The sequence below is a fragment of the Theropithecus gelada genome, chromosome 7b (genome assembly GCF_003255815.1).
Source record: "Theropithecus gelada isolate Dixy chromosome 7b, Tgel_1.0, whole genome shotgun sequence".
Lineage (NCBI taxonomy): Eukaryota > Metazoa > Chordata > Mammalia > Primates > Cercopithecidae > Theropithecus > Theropithecus gelada.
The window spans coordinates 35103354-35129928 of record NC_037675.1 but is presented as its reverse complement, the minus strand read 5'-3'; positions in this window follow the sequence as shown (position 1 = coordinate 35129928).

The window sequence follows — 26575 nt, the reverse complement described above, 5'->3', positions numbered from 1 at the left end:
CTGCTTCCTCCTCTGGCCTCACAGAATAGGGCTGGGGGCGAGCCAGGTCAGTGCAGTATTTTAGGGCAGTCGGCCATCTCTTTACTTGGAACCTTTCTAATATCCACACTCTGGACCTAAAGACTCCCTTAGACCTGGAAAAGCCCCTCTCCCACTCCTCAAACGTTTACTGCTGTGAAAGTGTAGCTCAGCCCCCTAGCCTCAGTGCTCTCTGTGGGTCTGGCTTCTCTGCCTCCAGATGGTTCAGGCTGCAGACTGGAATGTTCTATTTCAGCAAATGGAGCATGTTGTTACATTATCTGCACCTTTGCTTTCATCTTGGGGTGGATGACTGAGTATGGACTTGGAGGTTTTGCGTCGTAGATTTGTAGTAATAAAAAGAAAACTGACCTTTGTGGAGCACTTTCTGGGCTCCTGGCACTATACTAAGGTGGTTGTTATTTATTCTTACAAGGTGGAAATTATTATCCCATTTTTTTGTAGATGAAGAAACAGAGGTTGTTTTAATGTATTGCCCAAGTGCACATAGCTGATAAGTGGCAAAACCAGCATTTAGGAGAAGCAACTAAGAATAATATCAGGATAGTGCCAGAGACATGGGTAGAGAAGGCCTGATAGAATCCTGTAACACAGGGACTAAGGGAAGGTATAAAGACCAGCTCTCTGAAAACCTGGAAGTAAGAACAGCCGAGCCAGATACATCTCCCGCAACATGTCACTGAGGCATCCTGGTAAATAGGGTGGGAACTGCCCCAGCATGGATGGCTCCTGTGTCTCCCTGGGAAGCAGCACATGAGCTGGTGGAGAGTCCTTGGGCAGGTGTGTGTTGTAGGAGACCTGACCATGCCACTTGGAAACAAGGTTCATGCTGCTTTACAAGAGGCCTCCTAACAGGACCCACTCCAGACCTCTCCCATTAAGGGGGATGGTGTCCCATAGCTCCCGATGTCCTGTAGGGTGGGTGGGTTGGACTAGGGAGCTGATAGGGCTGCTTCAGGTAGGATTCCTTAGCAATGAGCTGCTTAGGGCTACAAACACAGGGACTCACACTTGTATTTCAATGCTTCATGGTTATCCATGAAGGGTAGGGATGAGCTTGGTAGAGGGCAGGAACATCAGTGGGACTTAAGAGTGACAGCGAGCTGCCTATCCCTGACCTCCTTGAGTATGACAATCTCTTTGATATACATACTCGTAATACCAGGTAACTCATATCATAAGTTGTCATTTCACTTTTATTTGTGTGATTCTTTTATTAATATCAAAGAATATATCTTCCAATCCATGTCTGCTTTTGCTCATCATTGATTCCCAGTACCTCATACACTGCCTGCCACCTTATAGTGGGTATTCAAATAAGGATTTTTAATTGATTAATTAATGAATGAAAAGAAGTTCTGGAAGTGTGAGAAATTGAAAAAGTGCTTCAGAAGTAGTTGAGTGCTGCCTTTCCTGACTCTGCTGATTAAGTATGTGACAGATACCGTAATTATCAGCATTCCAGATAAGAATCCAGAGAATGCTATCTTTGGCAGTGTCAGAAATACAAGCTTTGTTCTTCTTCACTTGCTGGGAATGCATTAGTCTTTGGATGAAAGGAGGCATTGGGGCAGTCAATATGCCCTTTGGCTCTGGCCCGGGATTTATCAGTCACAGTTCCCCCATTGAAAGCATGAGGGTCGTCAGGAACTAGCCAAAGTAAGAAAAATAGAACTTCAATCTCTGCATGGGGATCTCAGGTCAAGGCAAAAGTCTTGAGGAGGCTGAGAGCAAAAAGATCTGTATGGTTTGAGGGAATCAGAAAGCCCAGCTTGACCCCAACTACTCTCTTATTAGCCTACTTGGAGGTTTGGAAATTATTGTGTTTAGGAATTTCTCTTTGGGCTAAGGTTTTGATTCTTGAAAAACTCTATAATAAAACATTTTCCTGGGTAAAGTGCTGCTTTTACCCAGTTCCCACTCCATTTACCAGGATGCCTCAATGACATGTTGTGTGAGATGTATCTGGCTCGGCTGTTCTTACTTGCAGGTGTCAAGCCATGAGCATGGTAGCATGAATTATTTTGATATATTAACCAGTTGTGCTGAGTAGAGGCATTTCAAAGGCCAGAAGGAAAGTGACAGGTGAAGTGGAATGGGTATTGGGGTGTGGGAGTTTGACAGCAGGTGGGTGTTGGGAGGAGAGATTTTGAGAAGGGTGGTCTCATGGAGTATTCCTGTGGTGGTAAGCAGGAACTTGGTAGAGAAATGTTTCCAGGGCCCTGGCAAATACCCGAGTATGCTCAAGTTGGAAATTTTGAGGGGAGTTTAATAAAGAGACTGCTATAACCATGTGATCAGGTTTAGAGAAATCACACCAAGGACAGTATAGTACTTTAGACTAGCACTAGCATGGTTCTGCCATGCCCCAGGCTGGACGGAGCAAGGAGGGAGAGCAGTTATTAGAATCTGGAGAAGTTATAGGAGAGGCTACTTACAAGACATAGTGGATTAAAGATAGTTTGAAGTTCTTTGATATTCCTTTAAGATTGGGGTCTATGTTCTCCCACCTTGAATCAGAGGGGCCTCGTAACTACTTTGATCAACAGAATGTGACAGACATGATGTTCTAGTTTGTAGGCCCAGGTCTTAAGATATGGCAGCTTCCACTTCCTTTCTTGGAAACTTCCATTTTCTTTCTTCTTAGAAGACTACTTGCTCTTGGATATAACCACCTTGCTGAGAGGAAACCCCTTGAACCTCAAGGAGAAGCCTACCTGGAGGAGAACTGAAGGCCTCTGCTGACAGCCTTCACGAAGCTCCCAGTTGATGCTGGTTGCAATCATCATCAACTAGCTAGCCACGTGCATAAACCTTCTCAGATGTGGATTCTCCAGCTCCAATCAAACTGCCACATGGAGCAGAGATGAGTCGCCTCACCAAACCCTGTCCAAAGAGTAGGTTCATCCGTAAAATAAGTGATCATTGTTGTTTTAAACTGTTAAGTACTGGAGGTAGTTTGTTGCCTACCAATGGATGCTGGAATATAGGAGTTGTGGCCTCAGTAAAGGGACACAGATAACCTATACTGTGGCAAGAAGGAAGCCAGGAGGGGACAAACAGCCTGGCCCCTCTCTCCTCCTGCCTACTTATTTACTACTAGTGACCTCCACTGGATGAACCCAACCAAAGCCAGAGGACAAGGAAGCTGTTGATGCTGTCCTTATAGGCCAGCTCCCTGGGACATGCCAGGTTGGAGAAATGTGAAGGGGTGATCTGGAGGGATGAATGGAAGACATATGGAATAAGCACCAGGCACTTTGAAGCTGGACTCATGGAGTTGAACCCAGTTGATAAAGCTCAACTGCCCAACTGCCCAACAGAGCAAGAACAGAAAATTTCTAAGACAAAGGCCAGAGCCTGTTTTACAAGGACTCCAGGTATATGATCAATAAGGCAGAAAGGAGAAAAATTTTCCAAAGCCATTACTTAAAGGAGTAAGCTGTCAGATGGGATAATCCCCTATGAATGCCAGCCCTGGGCCATGCACTCCCCAACTTCCTGAGCAGTCAGTCTGTTGGGGGGTCTGGGGGCCTGATACACAGTGGAAGATCAGGCTCTGCCTTTATGGCCCATAAAACAAATACTTGTACTTCTAAGGAAATTGGAATAATCTAGCTAAGGAAAAGGGACTCTTCCCTGGGGCTAGAAGTTCCAGATAGACAAACCCAGGTGACGTGGGCAGAATCAAGACTGCTGTTGCCTTCTTGTTAGAGGCTGGTGGCAATGAATCCACTAGCACCTGAAGGGATTCCTGGAACAGTGGAACAGTGGCAGAGAGGGAGGAGCCCCTTCAATCTGCTTCTAGGAGGGCAGGCAGGCCACTCCCTGGGCTCTGGGGCCAGTCACAAAGCCAGAGTGGTGCTCCCCAATGTCCAGTAGGAATTTTGTCAAATCTAGTGAGAGCTTTGGAAAATTGCTCTGTGAAAGGGAAGTGATAGAGTACCATGATTAGAGCTGGGATTCTGTAGTCCAGCTATTTGGATTCAAATTCTGACTCTGCCTCTTGCCAGCTGTATAATTTTGTTTAATTCCTATATGACTTAGTTTTCTTATCAGTAAATGGTGATAATAATAGTGCATATTACGTGCAGCTTTTAAGGATACATGAGTTTATACTACATACCTAGAGAAACAGCAGGATGAAGTGTCTAAGAGTACAGGCTCTGGCCAGGGTTTGAATCCTGGCTCCACCACTTACTATGTGCATGATGTAGGGCAAGTTATTTAGTTTCTCTGTCTCATTGTCCTCTTTCATGGGGATAATGGCATACCTCCTTCATTTTGGTCATCATAAAGATTAATGAGTTAATCTATGTAAAGGGTTTAGAATGGCACCGATATTTAGCAAGCACTCTGTTAGCTGCGATTAGCACAAGGCCTTGTACATCTTGGTGTGATTGTGTGGCATGTAATAATCATGCAATAACATTTTCTTTCTTCTGGAAGCAGAGACAAGAGGGGGAAACTCACGTGCTTGTGACAGAGTTCTGCCCAGTTCATATTCAACAGATCTCAGAGCTGCCCTGTCTCTTGGTTGATGACACTGTGGGTAGTGAAGTTTTGTCCATTCTCACAGGTGTGATCACACTGGTGTCCATTTTGTGCTCTGCCCCAATCACACCTTAGCTTCTAAGCTGCCTACCAAAGACATTGTCTCCCCAGTGGTGCTCTCAGACCCAGTCTGGCAGCCACCGCCATTGTTGGGTGACTGATGGCTCACGGGAAATGGGGCTTCCCTTCTGCCCTGGGGCCTGGCTGTGAAAGCAAGCACAAGAAAAATGGTATCAATAAAGAAGGCTGCTCCTGGTAGACAGCACCTCTTTTTTTCCAACTAAATGATATGCCTAAGGCATAAGCCACAGAGTCTGAAATCTGAGCCAACCTGGTTGTCTTTTCAGCTTCTGGAACCCACTTGGGACATTGCTACTCCCCTGTGCCTCAAGGGTACCCTTCCTTAAGACCTTGCCCTACAAAGGCCTCATCGTGATTTGCCTATCGGAGCTTGGCTTGCTCTGATAGACAGAGTGCAGGAGTGGGGTGTGGTTGAGCCGCAGCAGCTGCAGGGATATCTTTCAGAGAACTGTGGGCAGGACACAGAACTCCAATCCTGGCCCTGGCGCTGGCAGGCTGGGTGAAGTCTCTAGTGCTTAACCTCTTTAGGCCTCTTTTTGCAAAATGAAAGCAACATCAACGGACTTCGGGGAGTCTCCTGAGACTAAATCCTTAAAGAGGGAGTTAGAGAAAAGCAGGTGCTGGTGTTCACTGTGTTGACCGAGCAATCATGCTCATCAGAACCCCTGGTTTTAGCGCCTGGGGGGCCATGGAGAGAACTAGCGGGGGCTCCATCCTCACGCGGATAGTTCTCCTTCCTGGGGCCTCTCTTCCTTCCTCTCTCCCTTCCTATCCCCCAACCTGTCCCAGTGCTTCTTTAGAGACCAGGAGGATTCTCAGGAATGCTTGCCCCTTGGGCCAGTGTTAGAGCAGGAATCTAGAAGGAAGGTCACGTGTTAGGCCTGCAAAATTTACCCTTCTCCCCAGATGCTTCCATTCCTTTTTACCTCACTGCTCTCCCTTAGATTTTTATTTGGCCTAACTTAGGTCATTTTTTTTAACAAAAAAAGCGGGGGCTATTGGCATAGTTCTACCTCAGCAACTCTCCAGGGAGCCTGGCCTGGTCCAGGCATGCATTGGGTTTTCCTTCAGAAATGAGTCTTTTGAGAGCCCGGAGAAGGGCAGCCCTGAGCCTGTTCACTCAGCCTGACCTGGAAAAACTGCAACCCACTGAGAAACTCTGTTTCTCAGCTCTGTCCTTTCTAGAAGGTACCATTCCTCCTGAGAGGACAAAGTGACTGTTCAGTCTCAATCTATCATGTGATGAAAGGAGTGGTACCAACTATAGCAAATAAACTTACAATTTCCAACATCCAACCAAAGAGGCTGACTACAAAATAAAGCTATTCCTATGAAACTGCAATTTTTGCAGATGAAATTTTCAGCCAGCCACCAGAGGGTGCCCATAGAGCTCTCTAAAAATGACCAAAACCTGAAGAATTAGAGGAGAAAATTTCCAGTGCATGGAAGACCAGGACAGAATAGGGCTTACCCCCGCCTGACTTGAACAGATACACAGACCAGCCAAGGAGCTGTGAGGCTGTGGAGAAAAAGAACCAGGGTGGGAGTAACCCCAGATTTTACCTAGATATGAGCTAGACAAGTTGCTTCTTGATTTTACATTGGCAATTGTGATAGGACTTTGAGGACCGGCCCAGAAAGCATTTTCATTCCCTGGCAAAACTCTTCCCATTAGCTTCCCATCCATGTGTACAAAGGAAATGCAAATACATGTAAATATTAGCCTGAGTCAAAGTCTTCTTGGAAGGTAAGGCTGCTGTGACTGCTGCTGCTTTAAAAAAATAAAAAAAAAAAATCCTATAATGCAAGTGAAAGGATGGATTTTCTGAGCCACTGCTTCTGCACCAGGGTGAGGGTTCAGAAGGAAGAGATGGAGGTGCCATGGTTCTCTGAAGAGATGGTCTTGTGTGGAGCACGCCTGGAATGAAAGAATGGGGACAGCTTCCACCCTCTCCCCAGCAGGGCCTGCCAAGCAGGCTGTATGGCATTCCTGTATTTCCAGGGCTGGCACAGTGGCTGACACACAGTAGCTACCTGTAAGTGTTCGTTGAATGAGTGAATAAACGACTAGGAAGGGAGCTGGAGTGGGTGTGACACTGTCTGGGCTGGCTGGAGCTTTCACCAGGTTGAGGGATGACGGAGAAAGGAGTAGGTGGGTGTGGGAGGGTAATTTCCCAGTGAGGAGAGATCCTATGTTTCATCTGGGTGGCCTCTGAGGTCTTTTTTTGTGGGCAACCAAGGCCCTAAGACAGAGGGTGTGGACTCTGCCCTAATGATAGTCAAACTGCCCAATGGTCCCATTCATTCACACATTTGTCTACTAATTCACAGCTATTGAGTACCTAATGGGAACCGGGGCCTTCATCCCTCATCCCTACGCAGGCGACCCCAGACTGTCCTAGCCACCTTGGTGAACTGGGGATGGGAATGCCGGAGGAAGTGAGCATATGGCTAACACTGGGCAGGGGCTTTGTCTCTCTGGAAATGCAGCCAGCAGGGAGCTGGACTGAGGCAGTTGGGCCATTTGTCTCTCTGGACAAGTGCAGGCAATAAGTGTGTATGTGCTCTGTGTGTGTGTGAGACTATGCAGGTGTGAGTGTGGGTTGCAATAATATTTCACCTTTGCCTGAGGGTCTACCATTTCACAACCGGTTGGCAGCACCCGGCCTACCTTGATGCTGCATACAAGGGAGAGAAGAGGTGATTAATATTTAAATTTGGAAATAGCTGTAGTTTAGAGACAGACATTATCATTCTAATTCATCATAGGAGAAATTATTATGTCCATGCCTTGCAGAGTATAATGTAGCCTCTATACTTGCTCTCTTCCTAATTTTTCTCCCTTGGGGCTGCTTTAATGACAACTTTGGGAGATTACAGCCTTCAGATGAACCAAGGGGGATGCCTGACTTGGAAGAAAAAGAATGGTTTTGGGAATCTTCTTGTTTCTCTCCTCCCCTGCCCATGGCTAAGTCTGTCCTTCTGATACTATAATGAGCATCTTTTCCCCAGCAGACTCAGAAGTGTAGTTTCTTGAGCTATAACTCTTTTAGTTTGCAAATCTCACACTGATGAGGTGCTGATGATTCCTGGGCCCACTCCCAGTAGTGGCCCAGCAGGGTTCACCACATTCTGTGAGCTGTTTGATGGCATAGATTATGTATACATCTAGTCCTTTTAAATTTCTGATCTCCTACAGTTCTTGGCACAGTCCTGTGTACTGGGCAAGGTTAGACCCAAGTGAGAGGCTATTAGGAAAGAGCTTCAACACACCAGCTATAGCTAAAGCAAAGGAAAATGTTCTGGAAATCTAAGCAGACTCCTGAAGAAGCTTCCATTGGATTTTCCCATCAGATTGCTTTTGTCACAAGATCTTCTCTGGGGAAAAAAAATCCATTTTTTTTAAAAGGGAAGAAAATAAAACCCATACCTAGAGGCAAAAGATGGCCCAACGTCATCTTTGCCTGAGCTCTCTGTTAAGGAGAATCTTAGTGGAAGCCAAAAGGTTATGGAGTTTAGACGTCAACAGAGAGAGTGTGGGTCAGGGAGCAGCTTACCTTAGATACACTCAGCATGGACAGAGGGGAGTCGTGTGGATCTGTGAGTGCCATTTTATCAAATACATAGAGATAACCTCTTTGCTATTTATAAGAGCGAACTAATGGGAAGACGCCAGCTTTAAAACTACCATTTCATCAAGTAAGAATAGAGCAAGCATGATAAACATTTACCTTTTTTTGGGGGGGTCTGTTTAGTAGACACAATTCTACAAGACTCAACTACTTGTTATTAAACAAACTTATCTTGAGTATCTCCTATGTCTCAGGCACCAAGACCTGTACTCATTGGAGACTATGATGGACAACACAACATGAATTTCTTGCCCTCAGGTGGTTTACAATCTAGTGAGGGCGGCAGACAAATGACCAGATGGCATCCGAGAGACCAAGCTTTGCCCGCACTCCTGTGGCCTTGGCTGGGGAATCCTCCTGTGGCCCATGGAAGGGGCAGTTCTCTGAACTGAAGGACTCCACCTCTCTTATGATATAACTGTCCAGAGACGGGCCTCCCTTAGCTGGTCAGAGATTCAGCCCTTGGTAACTCAAGCCAATCCAGTTTCTTGCCTTAAAATTTGTAATTGACATGCTGACAGATGAAGTTAGTTACAGATGGTGAGTGAGCTTAAAGTTTGCGGAGGCTTCGGACTGAAGCCACTTGATGAGCCATGTATTCCCAGAGAGTGTGTAAAAGCAAAGGAAGCAACCAGAAGAGAGGATGACAGAGGGGAAGGGGGCGGACTTGGAGAGTCAGCTCCCCTGGATGACAACAACTCCCCTTGCTCCTTATCTTTGTGTCCTGTGAGATTACCATTCTTTAAAATAAATCCCTCTCTTCCTGAGACAAGTAGAGTGAATTTGTTTTTCTTACAAGCAAAAGTTCTGTTTTTAATTCAAAATGTTATAGAACAATGTGCAGTCAGCCTTTCTATCTGCAGGTTCTGCATCCACAGATTTAGCCAGCCTAGGATTGAAACTGTAGTTAGGCCTGTAATGGTTGTGTCTGTAGTGAACATGTACAGATTTTTTTCTTGTTATTATTCCCGAAACAATACAGAACAACAACTATTTACATAGCATTTACATTGTACCGGTATTATATGCAATCTGGAGATGATTTAAAGTGTACAGGAGGATGTGCATGATTATATGCAAATACTATGGCATTTTATATCAGGGACTTAAGCATCCATAGATTTTGGTATTTGTGGGGGTCCTGGAAGTAAGCTCCCACAGATATCGACAGATGACTGTATTAGTTTCCCAGGACTGCTGTAATAAATTACCATAAATGTGGTGGGTTAAGACAATAGAAATATGTTCTCTCACAGTTCTGGAGACAAGAATCCAAATTTAAGGTGTCAGGAGGGTTGATTGTCTCTGAGGTTGTGAAGAGAAACTGTTCCATGCCTGTCTCCTAGCTTTCTGGTGGCTCTCAGCAATCCTGGTGTTCCTTGCCTTGTAGACACATGGCTTCAATCTCTCAGTCCCACTTCACATAGTTTTCTTCACATGTCTCTGTATTTTCCTTTTCTGTTTCTTATAAGGAATGCTTATCATTGCAGTTAGGACCCACCCTAATCCAGGATGATCTCATCTAGAAATCCTTACCTTAATTACATCTATAAAGACCCTTGTTCCAAATAAGGTCACATTCTGAGGTACCATTCAACCCACAACAAACAAGGCACCAATGTGTTCATTGCTGGGTTACTCAATTGGTGGATCATACATGTGCTTACACAACCGACAAAGCAGAGGCACTCAGGGAGGAAGTGGGGAGAGAGAGGTATTTTTTTAAAAAAGAATTTGATATTAAAATACAATTGAAGTTCTTATAGGAAAAGTTATGATTTAGGATTGTTTTAATTTTACTGAAGTGGAAAAATAACACCATACTGTTCTCTGTATCTGGGGTCTCCAAAGCTATTAATGTCCTTAGTGAATTGTAAATAGTTGAGTGTTGTTAGAAGGTAGAATGTAGAAGAGTAGAAGAGTCATTTTCCCTGCTGGTGGTGGTTTGTTTGTTTTGTGTCTTGCAGTTATTGAGGCCACAGGTGACCGTAGCAGGAACAACAACTATGTTATCAACATAAGTGGTAGAGGATTAAATGGGGATGAAGAAGATTGTTAAGTGTAGATTACTTTTGCAAGAAGCTCAATTGTGAGGTGAAAGAAAGATTTCGGAGTCTCTGAAATGTGGTCTATGACCTCAGAAAGTTGACTGTTGTTTGTGACAGATCTGGTGTTTGTGACTAAATGCTACAATTAACTCTAACTGCTGTCAGAACTTCTCAGGGATGGCATCCACTGATGACGTCTCTGAACCAGTACAAACTGAGGTTCTTAGCCAGGCCGGAAGCCCCCTGACCCTGTACCATCATGCCCTGAGTAAAACAGCACCTTACCACCATGTTAATCCTATAGCGTGACACACAAGAAACTTACAGTAACCTGAGCATGCCATGCCAATGCCCTCTTGGTCCCTTGTACAAGCTATTTCCCCTGCCTGGGATGTCCTTCCCCCTTGTTTACCTACTCATCTGTCAAAGCTCACCTAGAATATTCCCCATGTGTTCTACCCTCCTTCAGGAAATTGCTCATTCTTTAGAGCCCCATAGCACTGTTATAAGTATGTAACACTCATCACTGTATTATGGAATTCCTTAATTTTCTGCTTCTCCTATTAACTCATTGAAATCAGGATCCCCATTTTTCCTTCTTCTAGTCCTCAACTCCTTGCACAGTATTGGGCAGATGGTAGGACTTCCATAAACATGTATTAAATAAGTGAATTTACGGTGAATATGTCCAGATACTCAATACATATTAAGGGGCACACTTGGATGTCTAACAAAGGAAACCAGCCAGGAGGGGGAGTGAGAGAGGGAAACTGGGAGACTCATTATCAGCATCCATCAACTACCTCCATTACTACGGGAATCCAGGTTTTCAGCAGTATCCACTCACTTCCAAGCAGCCATGTACTTAGGAGAAACTTACCCTTCCCCAGCCCAAGGGTGGGTCTGATTGATCTAAGAGCAATTGTATTTCCTTGCCAGTGACTGATTCAGAATAGGCATGTCACCAATTCTGGCCTACAAGACATGGGAGACTTCTGAGAAATGTTTTCTTGTTCCTAAGAAATGAAAAACTGCTTTTTACTATAGTTTGGATGCTTGTCCCCACCAAATTTCATGTTGAAATGTAATCCTCAGAGTGACAGTGTTGGGAGGTGGGACCTAATGAGAGGTGTGTGGGTCATGGGAGCAGATCCCTCATAAATAGATTAATGCCCTCCCGGGGTTGGGGTAGGTCGGGGGTGGGGTGAGTTCTCACTCTATTAGATCCCAGGGTTGCTCATGGTTAAAAAGAGCCTGGAACCGGCAGGGCGTGGTGGCTCATACCTGTAATCCCAGCACTTTGGGAAGCCGAATCGGGTGGATCACGAGGTCAGGAGATCGAGACCATCTTGGGTAACACCGTGAAACCCCATCTCTACTAAAAATAAAAAAAAAATTAGCCGGGCGTAGTGGCAGGCGCCTGTAGTCCCAGCTACTCGGGAGGCTGAGGCAGGAGAATGGCGTGAACCTGGGAGGCGGAACTTGCAGTGAGCCCGCACCACTGCACTCCAGCCTGGAGGACAGAGCGAAACTCTGTCTCAAAAAAAAAAAAAAAAAAAAAAAAAAAAAAAAAAAGCGCCTGGCACCTCCTGCCCCCTCACTTGCTTCCTCTCTTGCTGGGTGATCTCCGCACAAGCCAGGTCCCCTTTGGCTTTTGCCATGAGTGGAAGCAGCCTTAGGCCCTCATAATCAGGAGCCAAATAAACCTTTTTTCTTTATAAATTGCGCAGCCTCAGGCATTCCTTTACAGTAATACAAAACAGACCTGACACTTTCTCTTCTTCCTCAGGGTGCTGTTATGTCCGAAGCCATCTTGCCATGAGCAGCCTGAGAATGGAGCCAATGACTGAGGGTGGCAGAGCAGAAAGAAGGTAAGAGTCTGAATCTGTAATAACGGGGCTGGCCACTGAACCTGTCTACCCAACCCTATTCCCCTTGGGAATTACGGTTATCCCAATCAATGAATTTTTAAAAATTGTTTAAGGGTATTTGAATCTGGTTTCTATGACTTGAAGCCAAAAGCATTCTAGCTAAAATAACTTGCCATGTAGTAAATGTTTATTAAACATTTTAAATAAACATTTATTAATGTTTATTAAACATAACTTGATTTTAAAGTAGTGGTCTTAGAAGTGAAAAAGCATGTCCCTTGTGAGTCTGTCATGCAATGGGATTTGGAAAAGTGAAATACAGTATTCTTATGGTCATCTCCTTATAAGTCCACACTTATTTTGTTTATTCGACTCTACCACTCAGACAGTACAGGCTAAACTTATTTTCCTGGAAGATTAAGAAAAATTTGGCCATGAGTTATGCAAGGGGGAGTAAACAAAGTCACAAGACACAGACAGAAAACCTCATTTCCACTCAGTCTCTGACCCAAAGAAAAAGTCACTTTGGGGAGATACATAAAGTTTTAAAAATTGAAGTGCAATTAAGTGTAGTTAAGTTTTAAAAACTTAAATCTGGGTTCCACTGGCACATGAATAGACCAATGAAATGGAATAGGAAATCAAGAAGTAGACCCAGATACATACAGGGATTTAGCATATGATAAAACACTCATTTCAAATCAGTGGGGGAAAACTGGATTTTTTATTAATGGTGTCTGGACAATAGGGTAGTCAGCTGTAACAGTAAATACGTGTTAAAAGTTAGAGCTATACCTCACACCTTGCCAAATAAATCTCAGATGGGTGGGTCAGAGATTTTATAAACATGTGAAACCATAAAATATGAAAGAAATCATAAAAGATTTTTTGTTGTAATTTATAGCTGAAAAAAAACCTTTTAAAACATGACACAAATTACAGCAGTCGTAAAATAAAGACTGAAAAATTCAACTGTGCTTTAAAAAACATCTGCATGCAAAAATGACAATAGCAAGTCAAAAGTCAATGGACAAGTTGAGAAACATATTTGCAACTCATTGGTACACAATGAATCCTAGCCAGTAAGGAAAAGACCAAGAAACCAACAGAAAAATGAGCAAAGGACATTATATCAGGTGATACAGATTGGCAATTTAGCAGTATTTATTGAAATTATAAATATACATACACATTGATTCAATAATTTCATTTCTAGAGATTATAATACTCAAATATTCATAACTCTATTTATAGCAATTATATTAAATTACAGACACACTCTTATGCATGGAAATCATTTATGAATAAGGTTAATCATTGCAGCATTGTTTGTAGTACCAAAAAATTGGAAGTAACATAAATGATCATCAATGGAAGAGTAGTTACACAAATGATACCATTTGTCTAATGTAATGAATTACTAGTCATCAAAAAAAAAAAAAAAAAAGATTGAGGGGAAAGATTGAAGAGTTCTTTGTATAGTGAAATGATGTGGCATCATCTCCAAAATACATTAAGTGAAAAAAGCAAGGTACAGAACAGAATAGTGAGTTACTATTTGTGTAAATAGAAGATGATGGATGGTGTCTTATACACATTCACTTGTATATTTCTGCAAGGAAAAGTAGGAAGTCAGCGACACTGATGCCCTCAGAGGGGAAACAGGGCGGCTGGTGCCTGTGGGTAGGAGGGAGGTTTCACTATATATAATTGTATACCTTTTGAATTATGAACTATGTGAATGTATTACCTATTCCAGTTCCAAAATAAATATATTACCTTTTAAAAGGTATTTTGAAACCGAGAAAGAGAAATAGAAAACCCTCAACACTTTACAAATGAAAACTAAAGATGAGGAACTACAAATCTGATTCAATAAATGCAGCCCCCATATCTAACATGATTAGGGCCTAACATCCGCACATCTTCAGCCTTTCTACCAACCTCAGGTAGACTAGGATTTGATTTGTCAACCTTAACCCCTCCCTGCCACTTCCCGTTCCTCCTGCTTTAAGGTCAGGTCTGTCTGCCTGGGATTTGCCTTTGGGCTCTGTTGTCCTCACACCCTGCATTGATGACCGGCAGCGGAGCACCAAGCCGAGGGCCTCCTACATTGCTCTTCTAAGCACAACTCATGGGCGTGATTGTTTGTCTGAAGGTTGCAAAGGTAGTTGAGATGTTTAATGTCAAAATATTAGACTAAGGTTGAAGAAAATGAAGCAGTTCAAGGTAGGAGGTTTTTACCTGTAGGTGTCGTAATGGGATGGTAAGAAGAAAAGATAATAAATCATAGAGAGCAGGAGAATAAACTACTTGCCGTACTTCACCTGGATTTTTCTCTTGTTGGAGCTCTGTAGTTGATGCCTTATTAACATCAGAGGGGATTTGATGACTTGTCATATTCAGTCCTGACTATTGAAATGAAAAGGATAGAAAATGAAAAGTATGGAAAATGAAAATCAATTGCATTCTTTAATTTTAGTCATTCCATTCCTGGAGCATATTGAATACCATTTTGGGTTCTTTCATTGTTCAGGTTATTAATAACAAAGAGCCAAAGTATTTCACATTCCTAAAGAGTCTTTCATCTCAAAGGAGCCAATGTAATTCACTAATTCAGTTACCTGAACTACATTTGGTAATTATTTGAGGATCACTTCACCCAGGGGTGAATTTCGACGGGTTGTGTGACACAGCCGACAGTCACTTCATTCTCCAGTCAGTGCAAAAGAAAAATGAATAGCTAATGGGGGATGTCCTCCTAAAGGATTTTCCCAGTGAAAACTTCTGGGAGATGGATGCTGAAAGAATGTAATTAATTGCCCGAAATTAATACCTCCAACCTTACTCAAGGTTTTCTGACCTCTTTACTAGTGTCAGGGTGGAGAGGTGGCTTTTCTCAGAATGGGGCCTTCTAGCAGCTGAGAGACCTGTGAATAGCAGGCAGTCCATTGCTATCTCGTTTTACACTCATGTATTTTTTTTTAGTGATTATAAACGGTATTGTATTTATATATTCCACATATTCACTTTTAGAATATAGAAATACAATTCACTTTTTAATTGTCACAATTGATTTTCATATGTTGATCTTATGTCAGTGACCTTGCTGAACTCAGTTTAAGGAATGTTTTTGTAGATTCCTTGAGATTTTCTATGCAAACTATCACTGCATCTGCAAATAGAGTTAATTTTAGTCCTTCCTTTCTTCTCTGTGTGCCTTTTATTACCTTTTCTTGCCTTATTGAGCTGGCTAGATCACAGTTGGACAGCAGTGGTGAGAGCAGACAGTCTGGCAGACATTCTTGCCTTATTATACGTGACCTCAGGGGAAAAGCAGTCTTCTATAATTATAATGTTAGTTGTGGTTTTTTCGTAGATGTTCTTTATCGAATTGAGAAGGTTCCCCACTATTCCTAGTTTTCTGAGAGTTTTTATCATTAATCGGTGTCAGATTTTGTCAAGCGTCTTTTCTGTGTCTACTGATACGATCATGTGATTTTTTCCTTTTTAATTTATTAATATGGTAGATTACATTGATTGATTCTTGAACATTGAACCAGCCTTGCATCCTATGAACAGCCATCATTCCAATGTTACCTCATTTTAAAGTTCATATACAAGAAATAGTGTCTCAGTTATATGACCCTAATTTGGAGGAAGGGGATAAGGGATGAGAAACGAGCTCATCCAACAAAGGCATTTGCCTTGGTCCACCTGACTGGATCAAATAAGCCTTCTGGCCGGGCGTGGTGGCTCACACCTGTAATTCCAGCACTTTGGGAGGCTAAGGCAGACAGATTGCTTGAGCTTAGGAGTTTGAGACTGGTCTGGGCAACATGGTGAAACCCTATCTCTACAAAAATACAAAAATGAGCTGGGCATGGCGGTACATGCCTGTAGTCCCAGCTACTTGGGAGGCTGAGGCGGGAGGATGGCTTGAACCCAGGAGGCAGAAGTTGCAGTGAGCCAAGATGGTGCCACTGCACTCCAGCCTGTGTGATAGAACCAGATCCTGTGTCAAAAGAAAAAAAAAGGTGGCAAGAGGTACTGAGGTCCAAGAGATGATATATCTAGCACTCCCTTCCACCTCGATGAATCCAACAAGAACCAAAGACCTTCCATCTTCTCCATACTATTTATGCTGTAAATACTGTCTCTTAATTTTTATGTCATCTTTCCTCTTTTATTTCTCCCATCATCATTCCAAAACCCATTCAGAAGGATGTATTTGCAGGCATGTTGTTGGGGTGGTACAGTGGAGTGGGGAAAGAAAGAGGTAAGATGTGATGCAAATAGAATATATTCTGTCTGAATGATCCGTTTTAACGATCTGTGTTTGTGTAGAGATGTTTGAGAGCATGAGAAAGGAAGTCAAGGAGAGCTTGACCATCCCCGGCAGAGTCTGGAGTTTGGCAGCCGGGAATGGAGATAGTGTGCAGAGTGAACAAAGATCCAAGATGGGCTGAGAGCCACTGAGTGACAACACACTTTCTGAATGGACATGACTCCTCAGATTCCTCTGGTCTCTCTCTAACACCTCACAGAGCAGCTGCCACGCCTCACCACTCTCAGGCTCATTAGTTATTCTTTAGGGGGTTAGAGCACAGCATGAAGGAAGCAGGGGTGATTGGTTTTATTCCTGCAATGATTAGGGCATTTTGCACTGCTTAGTGGCCCTGTCCTGCTCCCTGAGGCTAGTCTACAGGTGGGAAATATTTGTCCTGCAGAGGAACCAACAGGTGGGAAATATTGGTCCTGCAGAGGAACCAACTGGCATCACCAGATGCATTGGCAATGTTGGAAAAATACAATCTCATGAGCAATGGTATGCCCCATGTGTCCTAAATGTTTTTCTGTGCCAGTGATTTTCAAATTATTTTAGCCTTTAAGCTTTTTTTCCCCCTCCAACTGAAATCTTACGGGGAAAGTCATCAAAGAGAAGAGCAGCTGTTCTGATTCAAGTTTGGCAGAATTCAGAGATCCATGTAAAGGATTCCTTTCCTCCTCTGAACTCTGCCACAATCATCTCAATAAACAAAATTTTAAAACTACTGTATTGTGTGTTCTTTAATGCTGGTTAATGTTCTTACCTAATTTTAAAGAGGAAGAGACTGAGGCATGAAGGGGCTAAATAACCAACTTTTCCAAGTCAATGCCATGAGTTTGCATCAGTCAGGAACTGTGCTTGTCTGATCTGAAAACTGGTTTAAACAAGGCAGGGCTTTATTTTCCTCTAACCTAAGAGGACAGTGTAGGGCAGTGTAGGGCCGATGTGGTGGGGCTTATGAGGTCTTTGAGGACCTAGGCTCTTTGCAGCCCAACATTCCATAATCTCTAGGATGGATCCTCATCCCATGTTTATGATATGATTTCTAGAGCTCCAGCTACCTGATCAGCACACAGAAGATGTAGAAAGAGGGAGAATAGAAATAGAAGGGGCTTTCTAGAAAGGCTTGATGACTTTTGCTTACATCTGAGATGAGTAACTTAAAAAATTAAGCTGGCATAATGACACCCTGATAGGGTTTGGCTCTGTGTCCCCACCCAAATCTCATCTCGAATTGTAATCACCACGTGTTGAGGGAGGGACCTGGTGGAAGGTGATGGGATCATGGGGGTTCTCACGAGATCTCATAGTTTAAAGTATGTGGCAGTCTCCCTCCTCCGTCTCCGGCAGTCTCCCTTCTCCGTCTCCTGCCACCATGTAAGACATGCTTTGCTTCCCCTTCACCTTCCTCCATGATTGTGTTTCCTGAGGCCTCCCCAGCCATGCAAAACTGTGAGTCAATTAAACCTCTTTTCTTTATAAATTACTCAGTCTCAGGTGGTTCTTTATAGTAGTGTGAAAATGAACTAATACACACCCTTTCCCCAAGCAATATAGGAGCTCTGCCAGTGAGGAAGGGGAGAGCTGACATTGGTGGATAACTAACAGTTTGGCACAAACATATGTGTAAAAAGTATGCCTCTAAGTGAGCACATGTCCTGGATTTATCCCAATTGCAAATAAGCTGCCTGTTCTCATAAACACACCAAGTCAAAATTTCAGCACCTAAATGTTTTTTTCTCATTTTGTTTCTTATTCAGAAGAGGCTCAAAACTCCTTTGTCAGATTAGTGTCCTGAATTTTATTTTAGAAAAGAAGGTGTTCATAAAGCAACCTAACTTGTTATTTGTTAAAATTGCTTGACAAAGGAAATTTTATTTTCAAAATATTGTATATGTTTTGGATTGTCTTCAGACCATAATCCTGCTCTATGAGGGCAAGTGGCAGGTAGGAAGCTGTAGGTTAGCAATATGTAGTTTGTGACTGAAAGTGGAAGTTGGATTACACTTCAGGGTGCACAGATCCCTGCCCTTTGACCTTTTACCACAGGAGGGTCTTTATTAGCTTCTCACTAAGGCATTCCTGTTCTCCACCTGCTTTCCTGACCACCTCACAAGGGTGATGGGGGCACTGTTGGTTCAGAGTGGACCACCACTGCCTGTGGTGTGGTATGGAAGACAAAGAATGGACATGGATTGAAAAGACCTGGATTCAACTCTGCCTTCGTGACCCTTTGACAAGCCACCTCAGTCCTCCAGGCCTTGTTTCCTGTTTAGTAAAAAGATGAGCTCTCTGGACATTTCCAAATCAAACATTCTGATATTGTGTCTCCTGCTGCCATCCCCTGTCCTTTGTCCTCACATGGGCTGGAATGTGAGGTACAAATGCTGCCAGTCACTGGATAAGGATTCTTAAAAGTCATCTGCTCACTTTCTTCCACCAGGAAGAATTATAATAAAAATTAGCCTGTTTCCTTAAGTTTCATGGATTTGTTTTCTAGATCCTAGAAGGTTTTCCTAATGTAGGTCTTTAACTAAAATGCCTCCAGTTAGATTGAATGCCCATTTTCTCTTGCCCTGTTGATTATATGGCTGTCTGGATGTTCATAGGAAAACACAAAATCACAATTGCAATAGGATGAAGAACAATTCCCAAAGGAATGGGATCCAGATTGCTCACTGTCTATTTATGAGGTCACTTTTTTTTTTTTTTTTTTGAGACTGAGTCTCACTCTGTTGCCTAGGCTGGAGTGCAGTGGTGTGATCTTGGCTCACTGCAACCTCCGCCTTCTGGGTTCAAGGACTCTCCTGGCTGGCTGGGATTACAGAGTGTGCCATTGCGTCTGGCTAATTTTTGTATTTTTATTGGAGACGGGGTTTCACCATGCTGGCCAACCTGGTCTCAAATTTCTGTGATTCACCTGCCTCGGCCCCCCAAAGTGCTGGGATTATAGGCATGAGCCACTGCACCTGGCCGAGTTCACTTTTTAACTGACTCAGTCAATCGAGAAAACTGGGTGCCTGCTATGTGCCAGTCTCTACACGGAAAATATGGGCTCCAATGCTTGCCTGATCTATTTTGCAGGTCAATGTGCTACTATGTGCTAGTCTCTGTCTCATGTGTATCACTTTCTTATGTAGTCTTAACCATATGATGTAGGCATTTGCCGTTGAATTCTATTGTTTGTCTGCTGCTGCTTTGACAGGAAACTGTGCAATACCCTTTTCCCAATCATTTGTTTACCTAATCTTTTTGGTAACTATTATGTGCTAGGGACCAGAGATATAACTGACCAAGACAGATAGGGTTTATCTGATAGGACTGTCAATCTATTAATCATAGTGCCTTACTTACTCCCAAGCACAAGCCTGACCAATCATGAAACGTCATGTCCCTTTGGCCAGTGATTAGACCAGGGTCTGGGAGAATGACCAAAGTAGGACCAGTTAGAGTCCTCATATGCCATATGATCCAATGCTGGTTGCTGGAAATAGAGGGCTTCTCTTTATTCATTTGAGCCTTGGATTCAGATGTATATGCTACCTACCCCCACTAATGTACTTTGCAGTTTCAAAACCCAATACATTTCCTTTTTGCTTAAGCTATTAGATTGAACCATATGAAAATGTCATTTTTGCAGGTTGAATGTCAGAATTTCATCTGATTTAACCTTGTAGTTTACATTTCTGCTGCCTATAATTGAATGAGTCCTGACTAATATGGGCGTACTGTTATCTCCAACTTAGATGAGGAACATGAAGCAAGGGGTATTTGGTCAAGGTCATTTTGCTATTAAGTATAGCAGGAACTAAAACCCAGGTGGCTTCAAAGCACATGTTCTTGATGAGTACTAAACAGAAGAGATTGTTGCTCATGGAGTGGGCCACAGGCAGCTGCCTGTCAGCAAACTGTTTGGTACTAATCCGTAAGAAGATAAGAAGTACTATGCCACTAAACATGATCTTTAGTTCAGCATTTTTGTTTTTTTTAAAATAGCAAGACTTTCTCAATGATGTAAGCAGTGAGCTGATTTAGATACTGGTGCAAGCTACTTATCTCCTCCTGATCCAGTGTCAAATGGTCTTGTGGACTGGCACTTGGGGGAGCATTGGGTACAGTGGACCCTTGGGTTTGCTGCCCAGTGACGATATCCTCCATTTACTGGAAACTTCCACAGAAGTCATATCTATGCCATATGATACTGACCTACTCTTCTGCTAGTCACAACTGATTGGTTCAGTCATTTGTTTGAGCCAAACTGGACTGATTAGATTTTTTTGTCTAAGAATATGGAATCTCGAAAAGAGAAACAAAGGAGCCAGGAGATGTAAGTAGTGAAACTACAAAAGCAGAATAAGTCCCAAAAACTCTTGTTTCCATGTCTTTGGAACTGTTGTTCTTACACTTTTGAGGTATGGCTGTTCAACTCTTCCTGTACATTTTGTGAGATTACTAATATCCTTTGACAAGTAAATTCCTTTTTGTCTTAAGCCAGCTACAGTTGGTTTCAAAAGAACCGTAATACCATTGAAAAATATAAGGAAGACCACATGTTCATGACTTAGGATTCTGTTAATAATTTCAATTATTTGCTAGCCTATGTGAGGGTGTTACCCACAATTCTGGGTCCCAGTAATAGCTGGAAAGGTTGCTATGTAAACTGGGGCTCCCCTCATCCCCCACTGTCAAATAGAAACAAAGATAAATATAGTCAATTAACTCTGATTACTAAAGACTCTGATATGAATTGAACATCTTAGTTAAAACAAATAATCAACTTTTATCTGTTTAACTGTAGATAAATAGAAACCAAACGAATGAATTAACTCATTGCTAACATTAGGAACTTTAGCCACTTTGGGGCTGCAGCACTGACATCTGCCCATCTAGCTGGCTTTGAAAAAACCATTTGCTCTGGGAAAACAAACATCATCTCAACCACCTAAACTCAAACAACAGGTCCTTGAATTCAAACTTGTTTTGAAAAAAAATTATGATGGAGACACAACTTGAGTCCTCTTATTACCCATCCATTTCTCTTTAGAAGTAATATATGAATTAAAAAAAAAATACTTGGAAATCTCCTGAGATTTTCTCATTACTTGAAGTAGGAAGTCCCAACAGATAGTTCTTCCCATTTGGTGAAGAAAGCAGCTACAATGGAGGTTTGAGATGAATGCTTAGCAGCTGGAAGTTGCTGCATGGGGCGATAGCAGGAGAAAGGAAGCAGGTGCAAGTTCCCGCTGCTTTTATTTGGGGGAAGATGCTGGGGGAGGCCTTACAAGCTTGATGCCTTGATCATTTATTTCTGAGTCCAGAATAATTGTCTCCCACACGCTTACCTAGAACCTCTGTGGTCTTGGTTCTGAATAGGTTCATCTATTTTTAATGGCTACCCAAATACTATTAAGCTAATTCTTGCATTCCTTTGCTCTTCCTATTTAAAAATAAAAGTTCTGATAGAAATAGATGTCCCTGCCATTGTGGCGAAGAGAATCACCTACAGATGCTCCCTGAACAGAAAAAATGGAACGTGAGATTCACATATCTATGCTTATAATTCTCCACATTTACAACCTCTTCTTAGTCTTTAAAAAAAAAATCTAATGATTTAGGTGCAGAGTTCTTTTTTCTTAATTGTATTGCTGGACTTATCTTAAACATAATCTGTAAGACTCTCAACATAATATCATTTATCCAGTATTTTTTATTGTACTAAATTTCAGGACTAATCTAAGTTTAAACTCTTTATTTTAGAAAATCAGTAACAGCAGCTAATTAGCACATCTCATTGCGGATGTATTTGCCAACCAATTTCAGAGACTCATTTGCCTGTTAAGAGATTTTATTGAACACCAGCACCACAGACTCTCCTTTTTTTCTAGTAAACAGCTCATGCTTATTATCTTATTACAGGAATGCCACTGGTTAAATCAGGCTCTGAATATAAATAGCCATATTACTGCCATCAGGCATCAATGTTTATTTAGTGGCTGTGAGTCATGCATACCTCTTTGATCGGGTTTGGAATGAGCCATTGCCGTTTTTGTTCAAAAAGGTTATTTGCAAAGGCTACAGAAGTATCAGTTAGATTAAACATGAAATTAATCAGCGTGGAATTTTATCAGCCATTTCTGCCACCAAACACCAGGTGTCAAGAGCATGTGCAAATGAGGGCTGAACATAATGAAGCTGGGGACAGCTTAGTAGGAAGGTCAGAAAAGATTCCAAGAGGTCTGAGGGAGGAAAGGTGGAAGGAGGCAGCAAGGGAGGTGGGAAGACAGGCAGGCAGATAATACTGAAGGCCTGCTGAATCATCTGGAACTACTTGGCAGTTTTACACAGTATATCTCATAGCACAGTGTGTGGAATGGGAGTTAGGTAACCTGCAAGCTTGAGCTCTGATCTGCCCAGTCTAGTGATCTTAGGAAAACAACTTAATGCATACAGGCATTACAAAGCATACAGATAAAACATACGACAAACTTGTACAAAAGCAGGGAAACCACCTCAGTGTTTCTCTAGACTAAAAATATCAGAGAGAAATAGACCCAAGGCAGATGCGATGTGGCTTTTTGTTGATGAAACTATGATGGCAGAGAACATGTGGCCCTTTAACTGGAGGGCTCACTTAAACTGGGTCTGTTCCGTCGTTCAACATTTAGTGTATCCTCAGCTTGTCAGGCACAGTGCTGAGCAGGCCTGTGAGTAATTATACCATGGTTAGTGCAATGATGATTGCCACTATAAATTCCTGTTGACCTCATTCTCAACCCCGCTTTCAGCACTGCTCGGCAATTCTGATACATTCCTCCGAGCGACTCTCCCCGCCATTGTCCGCGAAGCCAATTTCTAGCATTCCCTGCTGTCTTCAAGCTTCTGTCTTCCCAGTCTCCATTCTGCTTACTCTCAATGAATGATCAGACCTTTCCTACAGTGAAAATAAATTTGTCTGCATTCACACTGATCCACTCCCTCTCCCATATTCTCATCACAGGGAATGTCTTTCTTCTTAAAACAGGCAATCTTTCTACCTGTGATTTGGATCCCATTCCCTCTAGGTCATTTTCTACCTAGAATCTTAAATTCTTCTCTCTCAACTAGCTTCATCTTTCCAAATTAAAAAAAAAATCCTCCTTCAACCATACCCCTCTTCAGGAATCCTCCTCCATTGTCAAAGGCAAGCTTCCTGAAAGAATTGTCTATCTAGAATTTTCATTCCCTCGAGTTCCCTGGGAGACTCTGACATGGACCTTCGAATGCAGGTGGTGAACTGGGAAAAGCTCTCAGAAGCTACACCAGCGCTGGCATGAAGGAGGCTCTTGGAAACTGTGACTTTAAAAGATGTACAGCAGGCCCTCCAATAAAGCTGTTCGGTGCGATGTTCTTTCTTTATAACATTGATGAAGGGAAAAATTGTTTTGTTGTACATCATTTCATTTAAAGTAGTAGTTTCCAAGAACCTATTCACTTTAAGTGAGGACCTACTGTAGATACAACAGTGGCATCATCCAATTCTAGGGAACTCTAGGGCTGGGATGGCCTTTAGCGATGACTTGAATTGAAGCAAAGGGGACAGGCCTTTGTAACCCTATGTCAACCAGCCATTGGATGCACAGGGCAGGCACATCAACTCGGGTAAGTCAGTTTCCTTTGATAAAAGGTCATTCTTGCAGAGGAATTGAGCTGTGAGCCATCAGCGGGCTGAAGTCCTGGCAGCTGGGGAACAAGTGCTTCAACCCTAAAAGGGGGTTCTGGGTGGCACAGCCGAACACACGCTCTATAATGACAACCATCTTTCTGTCACCTGGCTTTGTCTCTCCTGAGCTCCAGACTCCATTGACATTCAACTGCCTACTGCAGATTTCCCTTTCGGCAACATGTGAGAATCAATAAAACATATACAAAATTTAACGCTCATCACCACCTTCTACAGCTCTACCCCCGCTTTAGGTTCTCTGTATTAGTCTGTGTTCACACTGCTGATAAAGACATACCCGAGACTGGGAAGAAAAAGAGGTTTAATTGGACTTACATTTCCACAAGGCTGGGTAGGTCTCAGAATCATGGCAAGAGGTGAAAGGCACTTCTTACATGGCGGGGGCGGCAAGAGAAAAAACGAGGAAGATGCAAAAGCAGAAACCCCTGATAAAACCATTAGATCTCATGAGACCTACTCACTACCACGAGAACAGCATGGGGGAAACTGCCCCCATGATTCGAATTGTCTCCCACTGGGTCCCTCCCACAGCACGTGGGAATTATGGGAGTACGGTTCAAGATGGGATTTGAGTGAGGACACACAGCCAAACCATGTGGCTGCCTTTGCAGATAGAAGACAGAAGGACTTGGCAGTTACCCCTCATTTCTGTCTCTTGTTGATTACTTCAGGGTATATTTGTTCTTTGCAGGCCTTCTGAGGAGTCTTGTGTGCTGAACAAACTCTTGTATGCTGAGTGACCCGCTGTCTCTCTTTTGCATCCTGCTGTGAAGCAGGAGCCAGAGTGATGATGCAGCACACTGCATTTTCCCACAGCTTTCCTTGCCCACTTCCCTCTTTTCCTCATTCTCACTGCTTTGGGCTTCTACCTACCAAACGCATTCTTAGCAGCTTAACTCTGACCTCAGGCTTCGCTTTTTAGAGGGACTGGGAGAAGATACTATCTTTTCCTTTATCCCTTACTTCCAGGGACTTGCTACCAAGTCACATCAATTCTAATTTCTGGAATTAGAATTATCTATCTCTCTTTTTCTCAGTGTCTGCATTGCCATGACTCGAATCCAGGCACGATCATTTCCACTTGGATTGGTACTTTAGCCTCCTAACTGGCCTCCTACAACCAGGCTCTTTGCCACCCTGTAGCCTGACACACGGTAAGAACTTAGTATTACTTGTAAAAGTAAATGAATAAATGAATAGGTATGTCACAGGGCACTGTATTGTAATTAGACTACTTTAGAAAACACTGAAGTGCTAAGATAAGAACTTTTACTAGATTGTGATAGCCCACACAACACCTTCTCTTCTTTGTGGTTCTTCTAATTCTAAAATTTGATGAGGTTCTCAGGAGATTTAAATAAATAGTATATGTAAAACATTAGAGCTGGCCAGGCACGGTGGCTCCTGCCTGTAATCCCAGCACTTTGGGAGGCCAAAGCTGGTGGATCATCTGAGGTCAGCCTGACAAACATGGTGAAACCCTGTCTCTACTAAAGACCAGCCTGAACAACATGGTGAAACCTCGTCTCTACTAAAAATACAAAAAATTAGCCGGGCGTGGTGGCGGGTGCCTGTAATCCCAGCTACTCTGAGGCTGAGGTGGGAGAATCACTTGACCCTGGGAGGTGGATGTTGCAGTGAGCCTAGATCGCGCCATTGCACTCCAGTCTGGGTGACAAGAGCAAGACTCTGTCTCAAAGAAACAACAACAACAACAAAACATTAGAGCCATGTGGGGTACATACTAAGCACAAAGTAATTTTTAACTATCTTCATCACATTATCCTCCATGGATTTTTTGGTTTGTTTCTCCCATCTCCTGAGAGTTAAAATGGTTTAAAAATATTTAATTAAAAATTGAGTAAATTCCATTTTCTATACCTAGCACTCCTCAGACACAAAATACAGTAGAAATCTAAGTACTCATCCACCTAAATATTGGCACTGTCAAGGCGAGTTGTTTAGTGACTGTGTAATATGTTTTTGTGAACACAAAATATAATTTAAACCTCAAGATTTAAAAATTAATATTCAAGTTAGAAAAGTTAAAAAGTAGGCTGGGCACAGTGGCTCACACCTGTAATCCAGCACTTTGGGAGCCCAAGGCGGGTGGATCACCTGAAGTCGGGAGTGTGAGACCAGCCTGACCAACATGATGAAACCCCATATCTGCTAAAAATACAAAATTAGCTAGTGAGGTGGTGCATGTCTGTAATCCCAGCTACTTGGGAGGCTGAGGCAGGAGAATCACTTGAACCCGGGAGGCAGAGGTTGCGGTGAGCTGAGATTGCACCATTGCA